General features: G+C 40.9%; 1 long non-coding RNA gene across 1 annotated transcript in view; it reads left to right on the forward strand.

Moving 5' to 3' along the window:
• Positions 1-24,685, forward strand: part of LOC118098796 — a 32,842-nt gene extending 8,157 nt beyond the window's left edge. Inside the window, exons 2-3 of the long non-coding RNA XR_004694205.1 lie at positions 4,881-4,984; positions 24,104-24,685. This is a non-coding gene — a long non-coding RNA (uncharacterized LOC118098796). The remainder of the gene's footprint in view (positions 1-4,880; positions 4,985-24,103) is intronic.
• The last annotated feature ends 741 nt before the right edge of the window (positions 24,686-25,426 follow it).

A 25,426-nucleotide genomic window follows, 5' to 3' on the forward strand; every position in this document is an offset into this window, starting at 1 on the left:
CCGACACACCTGCTCCTGCTCCGATAAGCACACACGCACGAGGCCGACTGCAGCTGCTGAGAACCAACGACCAGTTTGTATCATATTATTTCCACTTCATTAACTATTTATTGTAACTTCAGGCATATTCGGCAGCTTTTCTTCAGTGGTCTTATAGATTTTTTAAACTTCTTTAAGTAAGTAAGTTTAACACTTTCCCTAAGAATAAGTAGGACGTAGGAATAAAGGCACAATCCTAAATAAGATGACAATACAGTTCTCCTCCTCCTCTCTGCCGTGGATGCTGATACTTGAGTCAAATTGATTACACCACTCCATCTGCATTATGACCAGCCTCCTCCTGTGTTTGCAGCCTCTGCCTACAGCACAGAGTTAGTGTACAATTACATATAGTTTAATATATCTGCCTGAGCACCTTTAAATAAGCATCACAAGTCCACAAGGTGATTTGTCTTCCAGCCCCATTACTCTATTGTACATCTTGATAGCCAGGGATCGCTCTGAGCTATGTTTAAGCATTAAATAGTGTATTATTATTTCACATAAATCAAGCTGAGATGTTCGGGGGCATTCATAAATTTTGCATTTCTCACAGACAGTATTTTAAAGCCTCTCCCTCGCTCGCTTTTCTGCACTGAATTTTTGAAACTAAAGCAATTCTGCTCCCGAAAGTACATCAGGAAGGTATATCCAAAACAACATGTAATCCACTTTAGATTAACTGTGACTTACTCTAACACATTCATCATAGCACTGTTTTCCATAATAAGTAACCGTGCGGTTGTCAGTGAGGCGGCCAGATGCACGCACCATTACCATCAGAAAACATTATATTTTTAGTGCCACGAATAATGAAGGGGAAAAAAAACTTGTACAAAGACCATTTATCATAATATTTTCTCAGGTAATAATGGCTACCGGATGTCTTATCTGTGCTGTGTGATTAAAGAATTACATTTAAGGGTGAATGTTTGCTATCAGCCCTTTTCCCCCAAGTGATCCCTCCTCACACACACACACACACACACACACACACACACCCTACACACACCATACACACACACACTACACACCACTTGGATATTAGTTCTGTGTTTGTGCAAAGTTTCTTTTGAGGAAATTACTAAGCTTTACACACACGCAGGTGAGCTGCGAAAGTCTTAGACAGGCCGATAACACATTCTTTCCCCGTGCAGCTAACTCCTGTGCACTTTTGGATCAGATTACTCTTGAATGTAGTCGGTGACGGAAGCATTGATTTTGGAATACGTTGGATTAAAAGATTACTCTTATCTGTATACTTTGGTAAAAGTTAAAAATCAAAGCTTTGACACAATTTAACCTTATACTAAAGAAACTGAGACAGAAAAATACCCCCACATGTTTTTTAAACATCTCAAAACATGAGCTAAGCCATCGCTACCACTATCAACTACAAGACTGTGGCCAATTCAAATGACCTGATGGGCACTGTGGTGGACATTTTTTAAACTAAATTCAAACTGGAGAAAGACCCCAGCTAAATCCATTTCACATTTTCTCTGCAGTGGTAACCCGCTCACTTAGTAAGAAGTTGAGAGCTTTGCAGGTGGTAGCAACTTTCACAAATATAACTAGACACATTCTCTTGTGTTGTACATTTTTTAAATCGAAATGATGTCAAGATTGTGAAGAATTAAAAGCTTTTTCGAGACTCCTGCTGCTGGAACCTTCATCTCAACACTATTTTCCTTTTTTTTCCCACCACAGAGTGGAACATTTGTCTAAGAAACCCTTAATGAGACACGCTTTCCATCACTTAATCTGGTTATCAAGTTTTATCATTTTTAATATTGTCATTATCGAGACATAATCAAATTCTAGTTATGCAATACTTGACAATGTAACTATCATCTAATTACATATTTTTTCAAATGTAATCTGGGCTGATTATAGATACTTATTTATTGTATTCTGATTACATGACTAATTGGCGCTGATGTACAAGTCAGGGACTGTAGGGTGTGAGTGTTTAAAAGGGTAAAATGACCAGTAGTTTGCAATCCAGTATGGTCCAGGAAAGAAAAGGAGTCTAACATGTTTATCAGTTATGATTTTTCAAGTTGACAAAATATTTGGTTATTAGAAAAATATACATGCCTTAATTAGAGACACAAGTAAAAGACATTATTTTGAGAACATGTTGTCATGTGTAATATTTAATGTAAAACAATACTGATATAGATAAATAATATGTATAAAATGTGCACCTGAATTTAAGCCATTCCTGTTTTAAAACTTGTCCGATTTATTACCTCAACCATCTGGTATAACTGAAATTAAAGGAGTCACCGGGAATCATAACAAATCTGTGTACGATTTGTTTGTTGTTTAACTGATGCAAAAGTCTCCTAAGTGAGATTTCTGTGATTTCATACTCGCATCGCAAACATACACCACAATTAAAGATAATTTTCACTTTAAAACATGCTTATCGTTCTCTGCACATAGTAATTATATGACCCACGGGCCCCCGGGGGCTGGAGTGCTGCTACAAAGTCAAGTAAAAAAAAAGAAAAAGAAAATCATGTAAAAGTCATTGCAAATTGGAAATTGACTGGATGCCAGGACAGTAAGTTGAGGATTTGGGGCGTGGGGGTGGGGTCGGGGCGGTGGGGGTGGTGCGGCGGGTGTTTGACGAATGTCTTTGAACTAGTTTCTGCTTGCAGAAAATATCGCTCGTGGCTTGATATTCTTTCTGAAGTGTTTCATGGCTGTGAGAATTAAGAAATAACGCGCCGCGCCAAATGATTCAGTGAAAAGATGGCCAACACCCACAGGTATTCTGTTCACATGACATCACCCTGTGTAAAATTGACAACTTCATGTTTTTTTTTTTTGGAACTTGATAGCTTCTCTGATTTTATAAACATTTCTTTTCAGGAGAGAATTAAAGGTTATGGACAATATCAGTCCACAGATGCTGTAATTATATGAAGCGTTTCCAAGACAAATTTAGATCTTTTACACATGTTGCTCGAAGGTGCATGTGAACGAGATCTGTCTTTCTTTACCTTCATTCCTTGGAAGAACGCGTCTTCTGACCTTGACATGTGTTGGCTCACTGCATGTTTCCCTTTCAGCCCCCCCCCCCCCGACTTTCACATCATGAGCTGGAAACTTAGCGCCTGTCGTCGCTCTCTCATGATCGCCCCGCTTCTTAGCTTACGTTTCAGCATATGCTGGCTACAATACCTCGCAGGATAAATACTCAGTTAAATTGAATAAACATAATTCAGACATGCTCCATTCCAGCTCGTCTGTCTCACTGGTTCCATCACTGCAAAGATTACACGTCGGCTGAAAGGCCAGCGTCACATAAAAGAGGATTTTCTGCAAACATCACTTTTACTAAGATTTTACTGAACTTGTTTTGTTTCTTTATTATTTTAACTTTTGATAACAGCAATATATTAATATGTAAATTAATACACAAATATATTATTTCCAGGTAATATGACTTTCTTGGTTAATATGACATTATCCTTTGAACGTTATCTTTTGTAATATTATAAATGTATTCTTGTAATATTATGACTTTTTCTCTTCATATATCGACTATTCTTATAGTGTTGTTTTCTCTCATAAGAGTTTATTCTCGCAATATCATAATTTTTTTCTCGTAATATTACTACTTTGTTTTTGAAATATTATTACATTTTCTTTCAACATAATAAACTTAATTCTTGCAATAAACTTTATTCTATTAATATATCGACTTTCTCTCGTAATATGACTCGTAATATTACATCTTCTTGAAATATGACATTTTCTTTTATCATATTTGACCATTGTCGCAGTATTACAACTTTCTCTCTCATAATATTACAACCTGTCACTTATCTTGTAATTGTATGACTTGTTCTCTGGTAATCCCAGTTCTTTCCCCTCTTAGGTGGCTCTAATACTTTGTTGTCGTGCTTCCTAGGAAGTCAAATATAAACTTTATACAGTTTGTACCCAGCCACAGGTTTACAGCGTGAACAAAAATATTGCACGTATATCACCTGACCTCTGAACCCTCCATTTAGTTTCCCAGTGTCTCATGAAAGTCTGAGAACAGTGTAAAGAAAAGAGTAAAGATTAACACCCTCATTGTTTCCACTGCCCCCCCCCCGCTCTAATGTCCTTTTGTTAAAACAAAAGCATGTGTCTGTCTGTCATCTCAGCACCAGCGCTGTGGATGGGGCAGGATTCCAGTCGTTTGAAGTGATCTTGTCGTGGGAAATCTGCCTCACTGGAGCTCAGCACAATCTCAGGCTCAAAGTGAATCGTGTGCTGCACCACTTCAAACATTTTCATTTTTTGACACTGTATTACGGGATGAACTTTTGCAGTGCCTGTTGTCGGCTCTTTTCACACTGGCACATTCACACAGTAAAAGTGGTAAATGTAACGTGTTCACATTCCTGCCTGGCTCTTAGAAAACACATTTTTATTGCATCTGTGCACGTGCTTGTGTTCTTGATCTCATAAATCACCAAACACAGAAAGCTTGTGGTGTATTTACTTAAAAATACGCACATGACGTTACACACCTATACTTTTACAGATGTATAAAATGACAGTTTAATGTGTATTGACAAGGAACACTCCCCCTCTTTCCTTCACACACACACACACACACACACACACACACACACACACACACACACACACACACACACACACACACACACACACACACACACACACACACGCATGACTCCAAACAGACTGCAGTAACACAACATTAAGCGGTTTTCTCTTCTCTGTTATCTCCAGCTTCCTTTTTGCCCTTTGGTTAAACATTCTCTTGGCATGCATGATCTCATTTAACTTTGATTTCCTCTTTTTTCCAGGACGGCATCCTCGATGGTTCCAATTTCCAGCCCATTCCCCAATTTTCAACCCCAGTGACAGACAACACACGCTGGAATGTCTGTTTAGCTAAAGAAGGGAATTGGTAAGTGATGATTGTCAATGCTGTTTAAGATAAAAAAAAAAGAAAAGGAGAGTTTGCTGCAGATAAGGATTTGCCGGGGCAGAAAGCAGGAAGCTCGGAGAAACTGGTTTGAATGTTGCTGCAAAAGTAGCTTCATACCACATGTGTGATTTATGTGACTGAGCTTTAGGACACACTGAAGATTGGCGTTAGTTTTACAGAAAAGACAGTTTTTCCCTAAATGGAAGTTTAGTTATATTCAGACACTGTGTGTGGTATAAAATGCAAAAAAGAAAAAAGCCATTAAAATTACAAGCAAACAATTTAAATTTTAAATTCAATTATTCAACAATTTAACTATTCTGTTGATTTCAATAATTTTGATTAATATTTTATTTTAATCAAAAGGTGTGAAAATGCATATTTCTGTCCCTAAATCAAATGATTGTTCGATTGTCAAATTTAAGTTACATATATTTCTGCAATGCCATGTGTGCTGATGGTGCCTGATATTATTGACTTGATGTGATTAACCTCTGGAGTGTGGAGGATGTGTCCAGCATGAAGGACTTTTTGTTTGTCGAAATAAAAGCAGCTCATTGTTTGCACTTTAAGTGGTTTGTGTAATCCCCTATAACCAACACCATGAACGCAAAGGATTCAGAAAATCTGTTTTCAGCACATTTCCAGTCGAAGCGAACCTGGAAATTCTGTCTCTCTCTCTCTTCCCAACCCTGTCATGAAACACAGCGCCCCATTTCCATATCAAACGGATTAGTTCCAAGACCAGGGAAGTAGGAGTAATGTAAGTAAGCGTACAAATTTAAATATAGGACATCAAAAACATTGTTAAGCGTTCATTTATTTTTAAAGCAAGCCCTGGCTTTCTGTGTCTCTTTCTGCGCGAAGATGAGATGAAAAGTATTTCTTCGGATTTTATTTTCATTTTATTTTGAAAAGGCGCTGAACGCTGCAGTATTTTAACAGCGTCCCACTGCTCTTGTGTGCTTAATAACTGCTTCGGTGAAATAAACATGTCACATAAAGCAATGCACTTCTTCACAATGCAACATTCAGGTGGGCTGCGCTCACACACGCTCTTTGGTTTGAGTGAAACGGCTTCACACCTACTCCTCAACGTTTCCAACATATTTTTAAAAATGTACATGTTTTGGGGATTTTAATGTTATTGAGTTCTTGAAAATGTTGAAATATCTATCTTTATATATGGAAATATGATATAAAATAATTATTTTATTACATAATTATTTTATTTGTGTTTAATAATAATATAAAATGTTCTTACTGCCATTACAGTGTTGCTTTACCGCTTACAAATCTTCAATCTACAGAGCTGTGCAAATGTACTTTAACCGAGACACAATGCGAATATTGAGTGACTATTTTACCGGGGGTGCGATGCCAATTGGATGTTGTGTGTGTGTGTGTGTGTGTGTCTCGCTGACTGATCTGACCTGCCAGTAGCTCCCTGTCCGGATGAAGCGATGGACAGATGGATGCCGACCGAGCTTCCGCAGTCCTTTATGACTTAGCCTGTCCCCCCTGTAATTGAAAAAAAAACTCTTGCTAGGCCTTGTTGTTTTGGGATTTGTCCCTTCATAATGTAGCTTGAAAACAGGAAAACCAATAGTGGGAATAGACCCCCAAATATAATTAATTTTGTGGGGGCTGGGTGTAAGCGTGGGGGGGGGGTGTACTATTATTGCAGGAGGAAGAGTTCTAATCAGTTGCAGATTTCTTCCTGTTTGGTTAGCGTGACCGTGGCCAATTACCAGTGAACTCTGTGTTACAGTTTCACTTCCTGTGCTACCCAAAAGAATGGACTGAGGCCCGGCACAGCTGAGTCTGGCAGGACAGGAGGGAGAGCGAGACGAGAGAGGGAGAGAAGAGATAAAGAGAGAGAGAGAGAGAGAAAGAGAGACAAAACAAGGCCCATAAAAGATGAGACTGTAGGAAAGTAAACAGAGCGGAGGAAGGAGAAGGGAAAAAAGAAAAGAAAAGAGGGGAGGGTGAAATTTCCAGCCAGATCTAAGGTGCACAGACATGAAGGCACATACATCCTTTATCCACCTAATATAGAACATGACGTGGTTCACAAAGGAAATGAAAGGATTTTGGACCTGACTTCTCTTGCTGGTTCAGCTGTTCTCAGGTAAACTGCTCAGCGGCAGCAGCAGCAGCCGACCGAACTCAAGTCACAAATGCAATAACACATAACTCAATCATTTCAGCGACGTTATCAAAAGACACAATTTGGCATCGCTGTTTCCCCCTAAATCGAATTAAACCACCGGACTAAACAACTGAATGACAATTGCAAAGGCAAACCGGAATTTACATAAAATGTCCTTTTTTTGTTTTTTTTCCCACAACGTGTATAAGTAATTCAATATGTCATGGTACCTCTCGGAAAGATCTCTATGCTTATTAAGCCCCTTACTGCTTTTGCTAAAGGCCTGCCAAGCCAGTAGTTTACACCATATTAAAACAATATGCTCAAAACGTCAGTCACGCTCTCTTCTCAGGCGTTTTGTGTGAATGTTTTGTGACTCTCTATAAAAACACAAGACATGACAAAACATAACTGCCCCTGCCACAGTTGTTTCCTTGCACAACCACTTACAATCTGACCTGCCAAATGGTTTCCTTTGGCTTGAACCAAGTCCTCAGTCCCCCCTGCATATTATTTACCTGAGTCCGCCCCAGAGGTCTCCTATAATTCACTTTTGATATAATTGTTTATTTGTAGAATTAGAGGATGTGTGCACATTGGGACAAATCAATCAGGATTGGCAATGAGACATTCATCGCACTTTGATGTGATAGACACCTTTACTGCCATGAATCATGCAGTTGTTATATTTGGGGTTTGTTCACACTTATTGTCAGAATATATATGTTCCTGCCAGTAAATTAAGTTGTGGTCATTTCCTTATTTTGTTGTTGTATAGTCTCACAGTTAACTTTCAGAATTATTATAATAAGAATAAATTGCTTTTTACTTGATTTATAATTTTCCAGCACAATTGAAAACATCTCAAGGAGCCCAATACTGTAGCAGTTACAAGTAGAGTAGTTAATGGATGTTCGGTGTTTAATGGGATGATCCGCATTCACATTTTTGGCCTTTAAATATCTTAAATACATTGAAATATTACAGAATAGGTCTTAAATATACTTAGGTAAAGTCTTAATTATGCTCCTGTAATGCTACTTCTTTTGAGCTTTAAAATTTCATTTTATTAAAGAGAAATGTTTTAGTAACAAGATCAACGTGGAACTGATGACTGATTATTGCAGTACTCTCAGCTTGTCTGAAGCTTGCCTGTAGTTTGTGAGATAACATAGTGTTAAGAGACTTTTTCTCCACTAGGCTACTTCAACCTATCTTCCATTATGGAGAAGCGTAAAGCCCCTTTTGCACTTGTCAAAAAATCCGCTCACACCCACTAACATCTGGTTTTGGTCTGCAACGGGAATGGATACAATCGCCATTCACTCCCGCGTCAAATATCTCTGCAGTAGATACAGGTTTTGATCGGCAGAGATGGAAACGAGACACCCGGTTGAACATGCTAATTTGGCAAAATTTGTGTTGTTAAACATGACACAGTGGAGTAAAAACAAGCAAACCCCTCTACTGGCAATGGGAGAGGATTTAATCGCCTTTTAAGAGGGTTAACCTGCATTTAAAAAACCTGTGTGTACCCCCTACTTATAGTGTGTAAACAGGTATAAGTAGTTCTGGGACTCTGGTATTCCCTAATTTCTGTCGTACTTGACATAGATCTTATATTTAATCCTAGATGGTCTAAAATAGGTCTTCAAATCCCCTACCTCCAAGTTAAACCTATTTCTAACCTGATCCCTAAAAACCCCCTCAAACAACCCTTTTGTATTTGTAAGGACCTCACTTTCCCAACCTAATCCTCCAAGGTCTTTTACTCACCGGTCCTCACAAAGATAGAAGTACAAGCACACAAACACTCATACTGTACAATATGAGGAATGGATGGGGGGACATACTATTCAGTGTGAACTGGAGGGTCCAAGTCACTAAACTAATCCTTGTAGCACAGATTCCCACTTCCTGCCCAGTCGTTTTGCTGCAGCTGCCTGGGATCATTTCACAAACACAAGGTATTCCTGGAAGAATTGATTCTGTTAGATAGTACATTGATCACACACATCGCCTGCAGACAGAAGATGGCTTTACAAGCAATAAGATGGGAGACAATTATATTATTTTAGTAAAATAAGACGGAGTACAAGCAGCGAGTGCCAATAGCCCAGGCGGGAGGAGGGGTGGGAGGGCACCGGCGACCCCCTCTGTGGCTGCCTCAATGTGTTTGTGCTCCATCCTCAAGTGGCACGGTAATCCACTAAACTTTCCTCCGCCCGCTTCTCTCAATGCAATCAGGATGCGAAGGCTCACCAGTGATTGCGTTCATTTGTAAAAGCATCCAAGCCAAAATTGAACCCCAAGGCTGATAAACTATAAAGATGCTGATCAGATCGTGGCTAAGGAGTCCGCACTCGAGGGCACGAGATGTCAGGGCTGGAGCCAAAAGAGCAATGACTCTGTATACCTCACTCGGAGCCAGGCGGCCGCCCCGGAATACAAACAAGGAGAGAGAGAAAAAACATAACCCCCCCCCCGACAACAAAACTGCAGAGGAAGGTGTTATCTGTTCAGCAGATTCGCAGTTTTTCAAATGTTGCTTCTCTTTTCATGGACTCTGGTGGTAGATGGAGGGAAATTATTGTTTGACTTGTAGCTCGTACATTTTATTTTATTGATGCAGCTTGATGTCAATTTCTTAAGGCATCTCAAGAAAAGTAGGAGGCCAAAGGAGGTGCGGCTCAGGGATGTCACATGTTTACAACCCTGCAGCAGAATATTATAACCGATTTATCAAGGAGTTAGTCCCATCTATTCAGTTTTTATTGCACGCAGTCACTGCACTGAAGAGGTGCCACAACTTTTTGTTAACTCTGGAATTATTACCCTCAACTATGGCAGTGTCTCCCACTAAATGAACGGCGTCATTACTTTAAACACTTCTTGTCTGCCTCTGCGAAAGACTGAGGACAGAAAGACGGAGAGAAGGGAAAGAGAGGGAGGATCTGAGGATGTTTTTCCCCCTCTCCATCCTTGTGGCCCCAGTGCGTTAAATGTCAAAGAGCAGACAGCGGGAGACTGATTCCATGAAGCGATGTGAATGGAACTATTGAAGACCCGCTTTGATTGACAGCTCTTCCTCTCGTGCTCTGCCCCGAGGGTGACTGACAGTGTGGTTCATCTCACATTTTGTGACTGAGCTAATCCAGTAAATTCCTACCAGACGCAGCCCAACTCAGCGGAGACCTCCCGCTCCTTTCCCAGGTGGAGTTTTTATTTTATCTCTTCCTCCCCAAAATAAATATGTTTTTCCATCTGTGGCACTGGAAACAAACCGGGGACGCGGCTATAATTAAGTGTTAGTACATAATTAAGCAAGTTACAAAAAGTGCTAGTTTTCAATGAATTAAAATGTAGACTAATTACATGTGGGAATTAGCCTGCTGTTGTGCTAGTGATTAATACTGTCATAGGTTATTGTCTCAATATGCCGCCAGTTGGAAATGGGATCACCTTACTGGAACAATTGATCTCTTGCCAAGTTCAAAAATTAATTGACTCAACCATCACTGACACACAACCATCTCATACGTCGTCCCGCATGCCCACAAGGTGCGCCACTTATCCTCCCGACCTTGCACCTGTATTTTGATGTGTGCCGGTTCTCAGAAATCACTTCCACCACCACGCTGCAGCTGCCTTAAGACACGCGAAAAACTAAAAAATACACATAGAAGTGACTTACAAGATCTATAGGCCGTCATTGAGTGTGTAAAGCGTGATTGCAGCAGCAACCGAGTGTTTTTGCAGCGTCCCACATTAAGGAGAGGTATTTGACAGTTTCATTAATCATCATTCCTTCAAAGATCACTCTGTGAGGGTACGCATTTAGGCGTGATTAATTGCCAGCGATGATGTGCCTGCCCTTTGCAGTAGGTCGGTTTAAAAAAAAAAAAGAAAAGTCAAAGCAGTGCAGCCCTAACTGTGTGAAGCAAAGTTTAGAAGACACAATAAGGAGAATCCTTGAAAGATCCTGTGCTCAAAAAAAGGGCACTGATTTTAATTAGTAATCTGAGGCCTCATAACAAGGAGGATGAAATGCACATTTCAATGTACAATATGTAATTTTTCCGCAGCTAGGAGTGTCTCAATCAAAACAATAACAAAAAGCCGTAGTTTGATGACGTCATGAAGCAACATAGGATCATGGGAGTTGAAAATCTACCTGACGTGACTCAGGTGCAAATCATGTTCACGAAATAGGTTACGTATTGAATTTTTACTCAAGTAACGCAGCAAATGCAAATTAATAATTGTGTAGCTAAAAAACTGTGGAAGTAAAAAAACAGCTAACTGGCTAACTAGCTAGCAGAGTGTTGTTCCCTCATCATATGTTGTTAGCCCCAAAATTTTTTAGCAGAGCCGGGCAAAGCAGATATGATGCAATTAAAAGTCCACCCAAATGAAAGGTCCCATTACAGTTCCCTTTGTCTGGGTTTGAACGTTGTTGTAAACATTTTGGATAATACAAGTACAGAAGTCAACAACATAACTTCGGTCTAGTTGTTTTTAGACATTAAAGGATACATGATATTAAATCTATTGCTTGTACCAAATCTCAGTATTTATCAGTGTTCAAAGACAAACGTCGTAGCTTCTGTACATGGTGAGAAAACGACACAACCCTTTTGATTTTTGAAGCGTGTTCAAAACCAGCTAAATAGAAGATGTTCTCATTGGCTTTCACTCTTGCGATTTAAAGTAGCGGTGTCATGAATAATTCCCTGTCGTCACGCAGCCGGCTCCTGTGTTCTGTCCGAGCAGGAACCCAGGAGACAATACTCCAGTGTGCGGGTTCAGGTGTTTACCTCATTAGCGTGATAAAAGCCTCACCGACCAGTTGTGACAATGGCAAAGTGAGATAATGGCTCATCAGGAGGAACCGGGAATGACTCGCACAACCTTTGAGGCCCACATGGAGCATTGCACACTTGAAATGGTATGCCTTTGAAGTGGGAGAAACCGAAGGGTGTGGTGGACTGTGTCTAGTCCACATCACTGTATTACATTACCAGGACGCTGTTTATGCTCAGGAGGACTTGTGTTTATTGAGTGGAGCAGATCCTTGAGAAAAAAAAAAAAAGAATAAATATTACATTAAACACCTCATGAGTTGACTCGCACTTCACAGCCAATTCTCATTAGAGGCAAACATTTTGTTCACACACACAAATGAGGCCTCGTAATTAAACGATTTTATGCACAATTCAAATTCAAATCATTCCGTCTTGACACAGCCAATACATCTGTCATGTGGCTCCTCATTTTTTTGTGGAATAATTAAAAAAAGAAATAGAGAAACATACTAATGAGAGAACCTTACTTGAGGGCTTTGCCGCTCCACTGACTATCATATTAATGTATTCCTGTGTGAATTAAACGCATCATCAAACACCTAAGTTCCCTCCATATTTTCCTCTGAAGACGAGGGCTGGACACCGGTGTCTACCTTGCCCTCTGCAAAAATGAAGGGCATTCTTCATTATTACACCTCTTGTGATTACTTGTTAATAGCCATGTACTAATGGTCCCCCCAGTAATTTGACAAAAACACTGGGAATTTTCGCTTTTTATGAGAATGACATTGTTTCGGTCAATGATTAAGTCATTAAGATATGTCAAAGTGAATTTAAAGTGATATGTAGATTTAAAACTCCTTCCCACCTTCCTCTTGAACATTTGTAAATACTTGACATTTGTACAGAAAATCTCCATCTATAGGTAAATGTATGATGTCTGTTGGAAATTTGTTTGTTTTGCAGGTTATTAAAAAAGACAGAATATCTAAATAGTTTATAGGAAGATTATCTTGTTAACACCAGCCGTCAGCAGCAGGATTTCTCCTCCTTCTCATGCTTTCTCTTCTTTCTTCTGCCTGGAGCTCCGGTGACTGCCAGTGTAATCTGTGCCTGACCTTTCTCCACCTCCCTAAACCTTGCTCTGTTCCTCCCCTCCTTCCATCTCTCCGCTCATCCCCCCCCCCTGTCCTCCTCCGCTCACCGCGGACTGACAGTCGTGAGAGCTCCTTTCTCTCGGCGGCTGACAGCTTGAACTGGCTCATTAGGGCAAATTGGGAGCGGGGAGACTAAACCGAGTGAGCAGAGTTATTTTAGAGGCCACTTTGTGACAGAGCAAACATGCCAGCTCACGGCTCATATAATGGCTCGCTGGCGTTTGAAGGAATATGTTAGATTTAACTATCATAACACACCTTTAGCGCTAAGATGCTAAGTGGTCTCGCAGAGTGCGCCATGAAGAGTTTGGAGATGAGTGGAAATTTGGAAGAAGCCAGATGAAAATCAGGTTTTTTTAATATTCTAACAGAGTTGCCAAACAAAGGCACAGGCAGTACAAAGCAGGCAGTTAAGGTGCGACTGAAACGTTGATGTGAATATTGTGAATAGATTTGCTCGTAGCTGAGAGAGCGAAGCAGGCGATGTGTGATTGATCACGTCCCACAGGGGCGACAGCCAGCATGCCATTTATACACAACAAACGGTGTTGGCTACACTAAACTAAGCTCACACAACCTATGCAGATAGCACAGTCTTTCATTTTAACATGTGCATACTAAACCTGGCTGATAAACGATTTGCCTAGCAGCACTTCCGTCCATATTTTATCACAGCAGACAATGCTCAGTGGCGTTGCCAGACTTGGTGTATATCCAGTATTCAGGCGAAAAAAGCTTCTCCTGAACCCCTCAACAGCTTGGCTCCCGTAATTAACTTCCACAGGACTGATGGAGGCCTCCGTCAGCCGCAATAGGAATAGAATACAATAGAAAAGAAGCAGTGGAAGAATTTTAAAATAGTTTATAAAACAGACAAAGGGTGTACAGACAAAGATTTCATTTCACAGAGGTCTCGGGTCAGTCATGCTTAAAGCTTATTCCTTGTTGTGCAGATAACCTCCATCACACAGAAAGCTCCTGTCGAGGGCAGAACCGGCTGAAAGGATTAATAAATGTTTATTCTTAAAGCTCCGCAAGTGCAGAACATGGTGAGAAACCTTTAAGCTGTGGCTCACCGGCAACATTTTTAACCAGTATTCTGAATGTGGCATTTTTTTGCCAACAATATGAGCAGGGTAGAATGTTAACTGTTTTATCCAGAGGCTATGGTGATTGGTAAATCTGGAGCTCCACAGCTTTTTGTTTTGTTTTCACGTTTTACACTCGGCGAGTGCTTCCAAATCTGAAAGTGTCAGGAAAAGTAAACAATTGTTCAGCCTCAAATACCACACAAAGCTTTAGTTCATCTTGTGTAGGACATATTTAAATAAAATAAATAGGTGAAAAGCTGCATATACTGTATTCATAATAACTCAGAGAAAACGCCAGCATGTTGCAATGTAAATCACAACATGCTGCAAGTCGTTTAGCGGGCTACCTCTTTTTTAATAATATGAAAATAATTCAGAAAATCCATATAATACATTATGTAAAAAATATGATACATATAGAGCCCTAAGATAATTTAGCCAATATTATCCTAACTGTGCAATATTATAATATTTAATATAACTGTGTAGTACTTATACTCATGTTTTAATACCATATGTTTTATTGCATTAATTGTTTGTGTTATTTATCTATTAGACTTGTATTATTGTGCAATGACAATAGAGGCATTGACATGTTTAAGATGTTGAAATAAAGAGATCAAACGTGTGAACTGTGAACACAGTTTTTAAACATGTCTCTGCACGCGTTCACATACTTTGATAGGCAGTTGACTGACCTGTTCCCTGTTTGCGCGCGCACACACACACACACACACACACACACACACACACACACACACACACACACACACACACACACACACACACACACACACACACACACACACACACACACACACACACACACACACACACATCAGAGCAGCTCGCTCAGCCTCTGCTCTTCCTCAGCCTAACCTTAACCAGACACATCTTCTTTTGGAGGCCCCAGGTGACTTCTTGCCTCTCTCCGATTGGACGCATCTCGTGCGTGCTTTTTGTTAAAAGGGATCATTAATAGCCAACGTACGACCTCTGACCATCCCTTTAAATCATTAGCCGGCCAACTGATGGTTTCTATTTACCGTCCCCACAGGAGATCTTACAGAGGGAGGAGGATTTGTTATTGTAGGATATTGTGACAGTGCAGTTGATGTGTTGTATTCAGTTGGTCGCTGGAAAGTCAAACAGCAGATAGCGGAACAATTCAAATGAAAGGATGATATTTTAACCACAGTTCTACATTTATTACAGTAAATGATAAAAAAACTGCATTTGGTGCCATGTGATGAAGTTGAAGATGGTGCTGACATTACATAAAAATGTCAATACATGTCAAGATAAAAAATACTGCATATCACATTGCAGATAATATAGTAAATATTGAACAAGTGAATCCCCCTTGTATTTTTCTCGTAGTTGATGATATTCAGGTTTTATATGTGGATATAAGGGAAGTTGGTTTTCAAGCTTTCTAAAACCAGGCAGTTCAAAGTTCTTACCAAAAATATACATACAAAAACAAGCATAAAAAACAAAACAAATATAATGCATTAAGAACAAAATTGAAGGCAACCTAAGATTTAAAAAAAACATTTAGATAGAAATTTATTGGAAATGTACAGTATATCTAATGTCAATTTTTTTTAATTCATGGTCAGAAAATTTACAAATTGAATAAAATGATAAATCAAAGTTATATTTTCCTAAAGACGCTCCTCCACTCGTGTGTATACATGTATACATAAATGAAATAGGAGGGTGGCTTTGGTATATTATCACTTAAATCTGGCTGCTGGGCACAAAGTCCATTTGTCAAGTCACGTTTATTCCTATTGCGCCGCTCTTCAGAAATAAGACCTCCTCAGAAAAACCACTGGCTCATCCATGGGATGTTTGCCTTAGATATGATGGGGAGAGGAGAGCTGCTGCACAGGAGCCAGAGGAAGATGTGTGATAGTAATAGAAAATAAGAAAAAATGTTGTGTGTTTCAGCGTCAGTGTGGGTGTGAGTGTGTGGCATTTGTTTTTTGGTGTTCATAATGTGTGTGTGTGCTTGGAGGCTACGCGGAGCCTTTCCTTATCGCCCCCATGCTTAAATCATGTGTACAAGTTGTTTCCAATAAACTGTTAAATTTGATAAAGAGGTCTGGCGTTATATAACAACGCCCGGGGGAAGCTCGGACCTCTGCTATCATGAATACATTTTGTCTGATAATAATAATGCCTGTGACTTCGGTCGCTGCCACAGGAAAAACTGCTGCCCTCCTGGAAATCAACTTGCCAGGCAGTGTGACACCTGTATATATGGACGGGCGATGAGATTATAATATATTTATGCTTCCCGGGTTAGTGTTAAGAGACTCCTACAAATGAGCGTGAGTAACACGAGGGACTGGAGGGTATGACTGGGAAAGCCGCGGGGGTGCAAATCCTCTCACCTCGCAGAAAAGGCCTGTTATTCATGAGAGGAGAGCTGCAGAGATATACATGCTGCCAAAGATCATTTTGCATTATTGTAGAGGATTTACAGTTCGCTGAGAGGAGTCATGAATCAGTGAGTGGAAACAAATGTATTGCATTAGCCTGTGAACAATGTGCATGCGGTAAAAAAAAGTATTATCAAATGTATTAGTATATGTTTTTAAGGAATGTGATCTCTCAGAAACTTTAATCAGGTGCAAAAACATGCACATGAAGATGGCAAAACAAGAAAAAAAAAAGACATCCCCGAGAATTCATTCCTGTGTTAACGGCAGCGGATACTTGGTATTCCCCGACTGCACGAGTCTGCCCCATATCTCTGCTCCACAGTATCTAGGTAGCAAAGAAGGTAGGCAGGTGATGAATGTTCAGTAATTGTAAGAGTTCAGTGGTAGAAAGATTCAAATCCATGACAGTGAGAAATGGAAGAGGGCCCCGGGGGAAATTTCAGGCTGTGAGGAAGTGCATCCAACCTGTCTAAATAACAGATCACACCTCAACTTGGTCACTTGCTCAGAACATGCTCTCAGATATTAGAAATGTGCTCTTGCTGCAAATGAGTGCGACTCCGCGAGCCGCTATGGCGTACTTGTTAGACAAGTGTAAAATATTACAAACATCTAATTTGATTTATAGCACGCTGAACAAATTGTTGTTCAAATGAGTAAAAAAAAAAAAGTATAAGAATAAAGCATGAGGATGGCCTTGTGTAACTCTCCAGTCGTCCTGCTGCAGCTTTGGAGGGTTTGAGGTTTGTTCAGTTTGCTTTATTTGCATAATTGTGAGACAAATGAACTGTTGAGGGGCTGTTGTGTGTTTGGATGAGTGCATCCACGTCTCTGCACGCAAACAGTCGTGACTTTTATGGGTTTTTTTTGGTATATGCATTGTGCAGCTATCGGTTTGTGCCTTGCTGCTTTTACAGAGGTAACAAATCTATGGTTACGCATGATGATAGACAGATCAACACACTCTGTTTGTGCTTGTTCTCGACAACACAGTCGTTTCCAGTTGGACTTTACAGAATGTTGTTCTGCATCCAGGTGACACAAAACAAACTAAACAAATCACATTTATTTATAACTAATAACCTCCACCTTTTTTAGACACTAAATACATTTTAAACCATATTCCCTTCATTACCAGTGAATGTCAGATTTAGCCAGCAAGCCTTTGATTTTTGTCTCATTGTAAAAGTCCAAATTATATGTGACCAAAGTTGACTTTAGTGTTTTTTGTATATGCATTGTGCAGAACTCTGTTTGTGCCCTGCTGCTTGTACAAATGTTGCAAATCTGTGCATATGCATGATACTAGATACATAAAGACACATTATAGTGAGACATGCATGAAGTGTGTGACCTGTGTCTTGTGTTCTTTTTTGGCTACAGCACAGTTATTTTCCAGTTGAACTGTACAGAATGTTTTTTTCTGCATCCAGGTAACACAAACCAAAGTGAAGGGTGAGCAAATTAAATCACATTAATTTATAACCTGCATCGTAAATGCATTTTTAAACCACATCCCCCTCTTCAGTACCTGTGCATGTCAGATTTAGTCTGCCAGATTTTTTATGTCTCACTGTAAAAGTCAAAATTAAATGTGACTGCAGTTGTATTTTATTTGGAATGCAGGCTGTTTTTATGAGTTATTACTGCTGAACTGTGATTATTATCAGCATTGTTATTATCAAGGATTTTGTAAGATCAAAAGTATTTGTGTGCGTCTTTGTTCGTGTGCACATAAACTTGTCAGTAGCGTGTGCGCGGGTGTATGCCCTGCTTTTTCATACATGCATGTGCACAATACTTATCCTCCTGCAGATCTTATAATCTGGCTGTCATTATTTCATTCACCTTCTGTTTGACGCTGCACCACTTAGCCAGTCAGACCTCAGTCATGACGCCGAACATGCCCTATCGCATCCGACGTGGAATGTCAGGTAGCATTTCTGAGGCTAAACAATCTTGCAGAAGATTACTGGCAACAGCGCACACACACACACACACACACACACACACACACACACACACACACACACACACACACACACACACACACGCATTAATTGCGAGAGGTTAGCGAGCAGAAAAACACGTTTGGAAGCCTAACAATTATTGAGCATTCAAGCTGTTTCATGTAGCTGGCATCACTTTCTCCTTACTGCTGGATTATTATCCTAATTTACCCATCAAGAACGGACTAAAGAACAAAGAACCGTATGTTATCAATAATTGTCTGTCACTGACTTTTACTTTAATTTGATGAGTTTTCACAGATGCTCCATGATACTGTAGATTATCTCACACTGAAAAATGAAGGCTGATGACAAACACCTTCTTTAGGTTCTTCCGACAAACTTTTATAACTTCATCATCAAGGATTCCGCCTTGGTTACACTTACACTGCATAAATCATCAAGGATGCTTACACAGTTCTGCGCCTGCAGGTATTTCTCAAAGCATAAGGATAAAACATTTTACTAATAATACAGGAAGACTTCATCACTTAGTCACAGTGAAACTGCATAAGACATCAGATGACAGGATGAAGAAGTTTTATGCTAAAGGGGTGATCAGTGTTGTCAGCGCGGAACTGCAGATGTGGGCAACATCTCGCTCAGAAAGGGCACACATCTGCAAGCGGGATGAATTTGGAGAGACAACACACGGAGAAAAAAAAAAAGTCTACAAACCTACTGCGTGTTGCCGCAAGCCGTTGTTCAACTTTACAATAAACTAACAGTCTAAGTTTAACTCAGTGGTCAGACAGTCAAAATATAGTAAAAGACAACATCAGGGGACGTCTGCTGCAGTGGAAGTCGGGCTCACGAAGCGCTGACCTTACCAAACAACAACAAATGTGCACTCTGTCGACTTCCTCCTCCGTTAAGCTGGAGAAATACAAAACTGGACAACTGGTATTAGCGGGACAAGCATCGGGCCCTGGCATTATTAATGATATAATTACCCAACAGAGACAGAATGAGGGAGAGAGACAGTGACAGTGAGCGAGTGTAAAAGAAAAACTGGTGAAAAAGCTAAAAAATGAAGTAGGCAGAGTAAGGAGGGTTGTGGAAAAAAAGATGAGAGTTCAACGTCCCCTCCGGGGGTTTGTAGAGAGGACTTTTTCCCTCTTATTTGGGTGGCTGGACCCTCTCTCATTGTTAATTGGAGTCCTCAGCTATATCCTACTGTCCCGCACTCTGGTGGCACCCCCCAAGGTGCAGGGAATTACCGTATCTGCCTTCCCTCCTTTATATTTAGGCCATTTAAGGTTGCGCGGTTTTAAAAAGGAAAGTCAAAAGATGCCATTCTTTATGAATGTCTGAGGGTATGAATAGGGTCGCCACTCCTCTTCCTCCGTGCCCTCGGGACTTCACCTTTTCAAATATAACGAATGCCTCAATTAAAATCCCTTTCAAACGCCATGCTTATTTTTTGATAACAATCGTCTGCCGCTCCCCTTCAGCTCCCTCCACCTCTGCTCTCCCCCTGCTTTGTGAAGTGTACATGGAGGGCATGGTGATGCTCCTGAGTAAAGAGTAATGAAATGAGGGGAGAAGGGAAGAGACAAAGATAAACTTAGAAAAAAGCAGAGGAAGGAAAACAGAGGGAGGGATGGAGGAAAACAAAAAGAAAAACGGGAAGGGAGAGCTGTGTGTGCCTGTGTGTGTGTGTGTGTGTGTGTGTGTGTGTGTGTGAGAGCGAGAGTGAGAGAGAGAGAAAGAGGGGGGTATATGACAGAGGGATGGATGCAGGGTCTAGAATGATGTGAGCCAGCAGATGGCAGGGTAAGAACAGTAATATGGCCCGTTTCACTCTGACTGTCTGGCTTCACCCAAACAGCAGGTAAGCGGAGAATCGTCCGCCCACATTCACACACAGTCACACCACATAAACCTTCCCAACATATGTAGGAACAAAAAAAGCACATTCACGTAAGGGAACATCATGTTCCGAGACAGGCGGCATACTGATGCTCACACGCCTGCATTACTTCATATTATTTTTTTTAGATAATTCTGAAACGCACATGCAAACAATCATGGGAAGCTTCCTTGTCAGGTACAAGCAGAGAAGCTGCAGGTTCAAACTTTTTGTTTTTTGCCGTCATCTCTTTCCTCATGAGGCTCCCTCTCTGTTAATATTTAAGTGATAAATCTGATGCCTTTTGTTGCACATAAACTCCTGATAAGTCCAAATAGTTCCCTTCTTTCCCCCTTTGCGCCACATTATCAGAGGGACTGCGTGCGGGTGGCGTGCCTTGCGCAAGTTAAGGCACTAATGGTTACAAGACAGTTTGTCGCCATTTGGGGCTCAAAGGGAAATGAAACTAATGCTGAATAATGTGTTCTTAGGCTATCATTAGCATCGGAATAGGTAAATGCATTAGGGCTCTATGGAAGATGACTGGCTTTAATAAAAGACCACTTAAAGACTGCAAACAACAGCAAACAAGTAAATCTAAAAAACATGGGCCCCGCTCGCTTACTCAAGACCCGTGGACATTATCAGCATCTGAACTGTATGGTAGTGGAGATTAACTGCCTGGTATTGTTTAGCTTAGCCTCATCTTGGCTGTGTTCGATTAAGCTCTAGGGAGGAAACCAAAGACAGACTTTTTCCATTCAGTAATATCGACTAATTAATAATTATGTCAATGCCTCCTTTCCAGCTTTTGGTTACATGCTGGTTCGTGACCATGATTGCAACCGTGTTTTTTGTTTTTTTGTTGATGAAAGCATGAATGATCTTGCGTCTTGCAAATGCACAGAACTAAAGAATGAAATGATGGTTCGCCGTGGACAGGGTGCAAGCAGAGAGCTGGGTCATTCGGAAACGAGGCTCGTTGAATGTGGTTTTCATGGCGAGCTCCGGCTGTCTCGCACGCGAGGACATCAAGAGACTCTGTGCTTCCTTTGCTAAGAGGCAATATATATTTCTGCATTCTCCCTCCTCTGCCTACATGTGTCTGTCTCTCGCCCACGCGATCTGTTTGCGCTGGTCTCTCCCTCCCTCTTTCTTTGCCAGTCTAAACCAATAATGTATGATATCTTTATCTTGAGAGTCACGGTAATATCATCTAACACACAGACATCCCCACTTGCCTTTTGGGCTTTTCTGCCTTTGACTCTAAGTGGATAGTCATCCTCAAGAGCGTCTCCTGACAATTACCAAAATGCAATGTAATGGTTTGTTTATGATTATTTTTCTGTAGAATTTGTCCCATTTCTCCTGACTGATGTTTATAGAAGAGTACACTGGCAAATTGGATGGTGAAATCCCTCGGTGACTCTTGTCCCTTACACATCCAGCGCGGTGCCAGTAAATAAATCTCCCAGACTCCAATAAAATATGTTATTTCTTCCCTATGAATCATACAACATGGCAAGGGTTCATTTCGGACCATACTGTGCTGGCTGCGGGCTCAGAGATTTTTCAGAGAGAATTATAAGATATATAAAGTGGGACAGTGGTTGTGAAACTCGGTCAGGGAATACGCATCCACAGACGGTTTCTCAAAAACAAGAATGATTTTACAAACTGATTTGGAAGCTTAACCGGTACATTATGCTGCCTTTATTATATTTCACCCATATTGTGTGTGCTCCATCTTGGTTTGCAGCAGATGTCAGAATCCTTTTTGCCTCGTATTTTAATATTTTATATCAAGGTTTTAATACGTTAAATCCCAGTTTTCAACAAATGTGATGGTTGGTAGAAAAAAAATATGTAAATGTACTTTATTTCTCTCTATCACTGTCTTTACCTCCACACCTGTATTGACTGCTTGTGTAAGTTTTCTCTTTTATTTACCCACCACAGCATCACTTACTCATCCTTCCCAGGAGTTACAACACGCGTTGGCCTTATATTATCCTCCTAAACCCAAACGGCGTTCCACTCAGCCGCTTTTTCACCTTGTTGAGTCACAATGCATGCAGGCATGTCGAGGCAGACCCCCCTATTTAAAGATGGTGCAAATGTTTGGGTGGCTCAACCCTTTCAAATTAAATGGATGGCATCCCAGGGAGGCCTATCAAAATGATTAAAACTGGTGGAAGACAGCATGTGTGTGAAGTGTCAAGACGAGTCGGCACAGGCTAGACGACCTGCACCGAGAGCCAGGAAGCTTATTAGCATTTCAGTGCATAGCAACCTGCCTAGCCCCGAGCACTGATCTTAACTTGGTCTGTCCAAAACTGCAGCTCTCTCTCTCTCTCTCTCCTGCATGTGCAAAAAACATTCACGTCTAGTTGGTGGTTCACTCAAGTCAGGAATGTTTCTGTGTGTTAATGTCAAATCGGAGGTGCAGCCTGACAAAGAGTGTTTGTATGCATTAGTGTGAGAGGTTTAATACTGTCCACGCGCTGTGTGAGGGAACAGCAAAGGCCATAGCCAGTCCTCCGTTATCAGTTTATGGCATCAGATTGAACCGTCGAAACAGATTAAGGCTCCGGTTTCAAACGTTCTGAGGTGGAAATTAAATTTCTCTCAAGCTCATTAAAAGCAGTAAAATTCCTGTCATGTTTGGACTCAGCAGAAATGCCCGTTTTTATTGCGGTAAGAGAGTATTTCTCCGCCCATGTATGCAAACCTCTATGTTCTCAGGCTATAGCACAACTTTTACCTCGGCGCAGACATTCATTTGGACGACCTTTTAACTTATGGAGATCTGTCTGGAGCGTAAAGTGCGCTTAGGTTTCGGGTTTGATCAAATACTGCCCGAGTGTTTCAGTCGGAGAAGAGTCATAGTCAGGTGCTGGGGGCTAAAACAACTATCTGGACAAAAAGTGGCACCCTCTTTCATTTTTAATCTCAGTCATTCCCTTTTTCTCATCTCGCCATCTTTGTCTGAGTCGATATTGACTACATAGCTCAAAAAAAGGACAGTGCTGCAGACAAAGGAAATACAGTCCCAAGTTACTGGCATGTTTGAACTATGGCAAGACTGTATATGGGCCTCTCATCCAATGTTATCTGGGATTTATAACCCCCCCCCACAGGCCTCAAAGTATAAGCGCTATAGATAATGGATGGAAGACTGTATGGACTTGCCCATATTTCATCATTCTCACTGGATGTCATTTCTACACAGATGACTGTAATCAAGTCAAAACAAAATAACATTCCAGGCAAGTATCACACCAAAAAATGAGAAGACCTTAAAGATAATCATTACACCAGCCCTATTTAGAGTAGAACCGCAAAACACAATGCGACAACAACCTTTTAAACCTCAGAAACATGAGCAACCAGAGAAAAATCCTGCAACGCCTCAGTGTTTTATGGTTTCTCTCTCTCATTTTTACCCCACCGAGCAGCGAGTGCATCACAACCGGACCTGGACACTCAATCCGTCATCCGGCGCGCCGTGTTTCGATATAAACCATTTTCTATGACTTTATTGACTCTGCGTTTTTATGCTCTTCTTCATCCTGACAGCATAAAGAATGGGCTGACGGCGCTCGTCCGAGATCGGAGGCCATTTTGTGGCTGAGCTCTGTGCTCAACAATGTGACTAATGGGTCGCCCTGGAGGACTTTCGGAGGCATCAGTCAACAGAGGGTTGTCGTTGCAGATATACTTTGATAATTAATATTTTTGAATTACAATATGCTGATTTCCAAGGCAAAAGAGACAAATTTGAGTTTGGGTGAAAGAAAATGGATTGCTTCTAAAATTGATAATTAAGCCCTCATCACTTACAGTGGGTTTCCCTTATCCCCAGACTAGCTCGTCTCAGTGAATCAACCTTTGCAGGGGGAGCCGGGGGAGTCCTCTTGCCTACCTCGTAGCTCCCAGCTCTCCACAAGCCCCCACAGTGCATCTCATTGTCTCGAACGTTTCTGCTCGTCTGCTGTTCTGTGTACGGAAGCTACCCTACCTTTGGCATGTGGTCGTTGCTAATTACTTTGAGCTGTTAAGGGAGACATATCTGGGGAGACAGGCACGAGGAAGAGACCTACAAACCCAGTTTAAAAGAAGAATCAGATTTTCCCGTTGCTCCTGATAGCTTTGTTTGACCTGTTAGATGTGCATTGTTCTCATATGGGCAATCTATTGGGCTGTGCTTGTTGTTTAGCCCCGGCGAAAGTGAACGGCATGACATGCTGCAGCTCTGCTAACAGCGTTTTGAGCTACATCTTAAGTATTTTATAATGTGATATATAAATCATAGACAGAGAGATCTTTTTGTTCAGATCATGTTTGCATATATAAATGTGTGTGTGTGTAGTCTGTGTAAGTCTAACTGCCCCAAGCAGCTAAATTCTCCACCTCTTTTCTGACCCCAGTGTTCGTGGCCTGGGAGAAGTCAGGTGTCATAAATCTGTGACTAAACCTGCTACAGTTTCAGATTATTGGAAAAAAAAAAAAGAAAAGAAAAAGACAAATGGCGAGCGCAATCATTATTGAAAACAAAAAAAAGTGTCATTAATCAATATGGAATGGTAAATTAACCGGTATAAATCACTGTCCCGGCTGCCGTAAGCCATGGCGGTGGTGTCAGGGATGGGGTTTAGCTCGCTCGCTGCCTGGTAAACTGCTCCATTTAACTCCCCTCCGACTCCCACTGGCTCATTGCTAAATAAGGATATCAATTAGGCTAAAGCACTCAGCAAAGGCTCCCAAGTTAACCATCAGCCGAGGCATGAATGGATCTTTGGGGATATTGACTGCTGCGGCAATAGGTTTGTAAGTGGGCTGACCAAGGGGTAATTAAAGCAGCATTATCATGTTACGCAGTTTATGGTACGTCTGTGGCTC

This window comes from Hippoglossus stenolepis, chromosome 19 (assembly GCF_022539355.2).
Source record: "Hippoglossus stenolepis isolate QCI-W04-F060 chromosome 19, HSTE1.2, whole genome shotgun sequence".
In the NCBI taxonomy this organism is placed as follows: Eukaryota; Metazoa; Chordata; class Actinopteri; order Pleuronectiformes; family Pleuronectidae; genus Hippoglossus; species Hippoglossus stenolepis.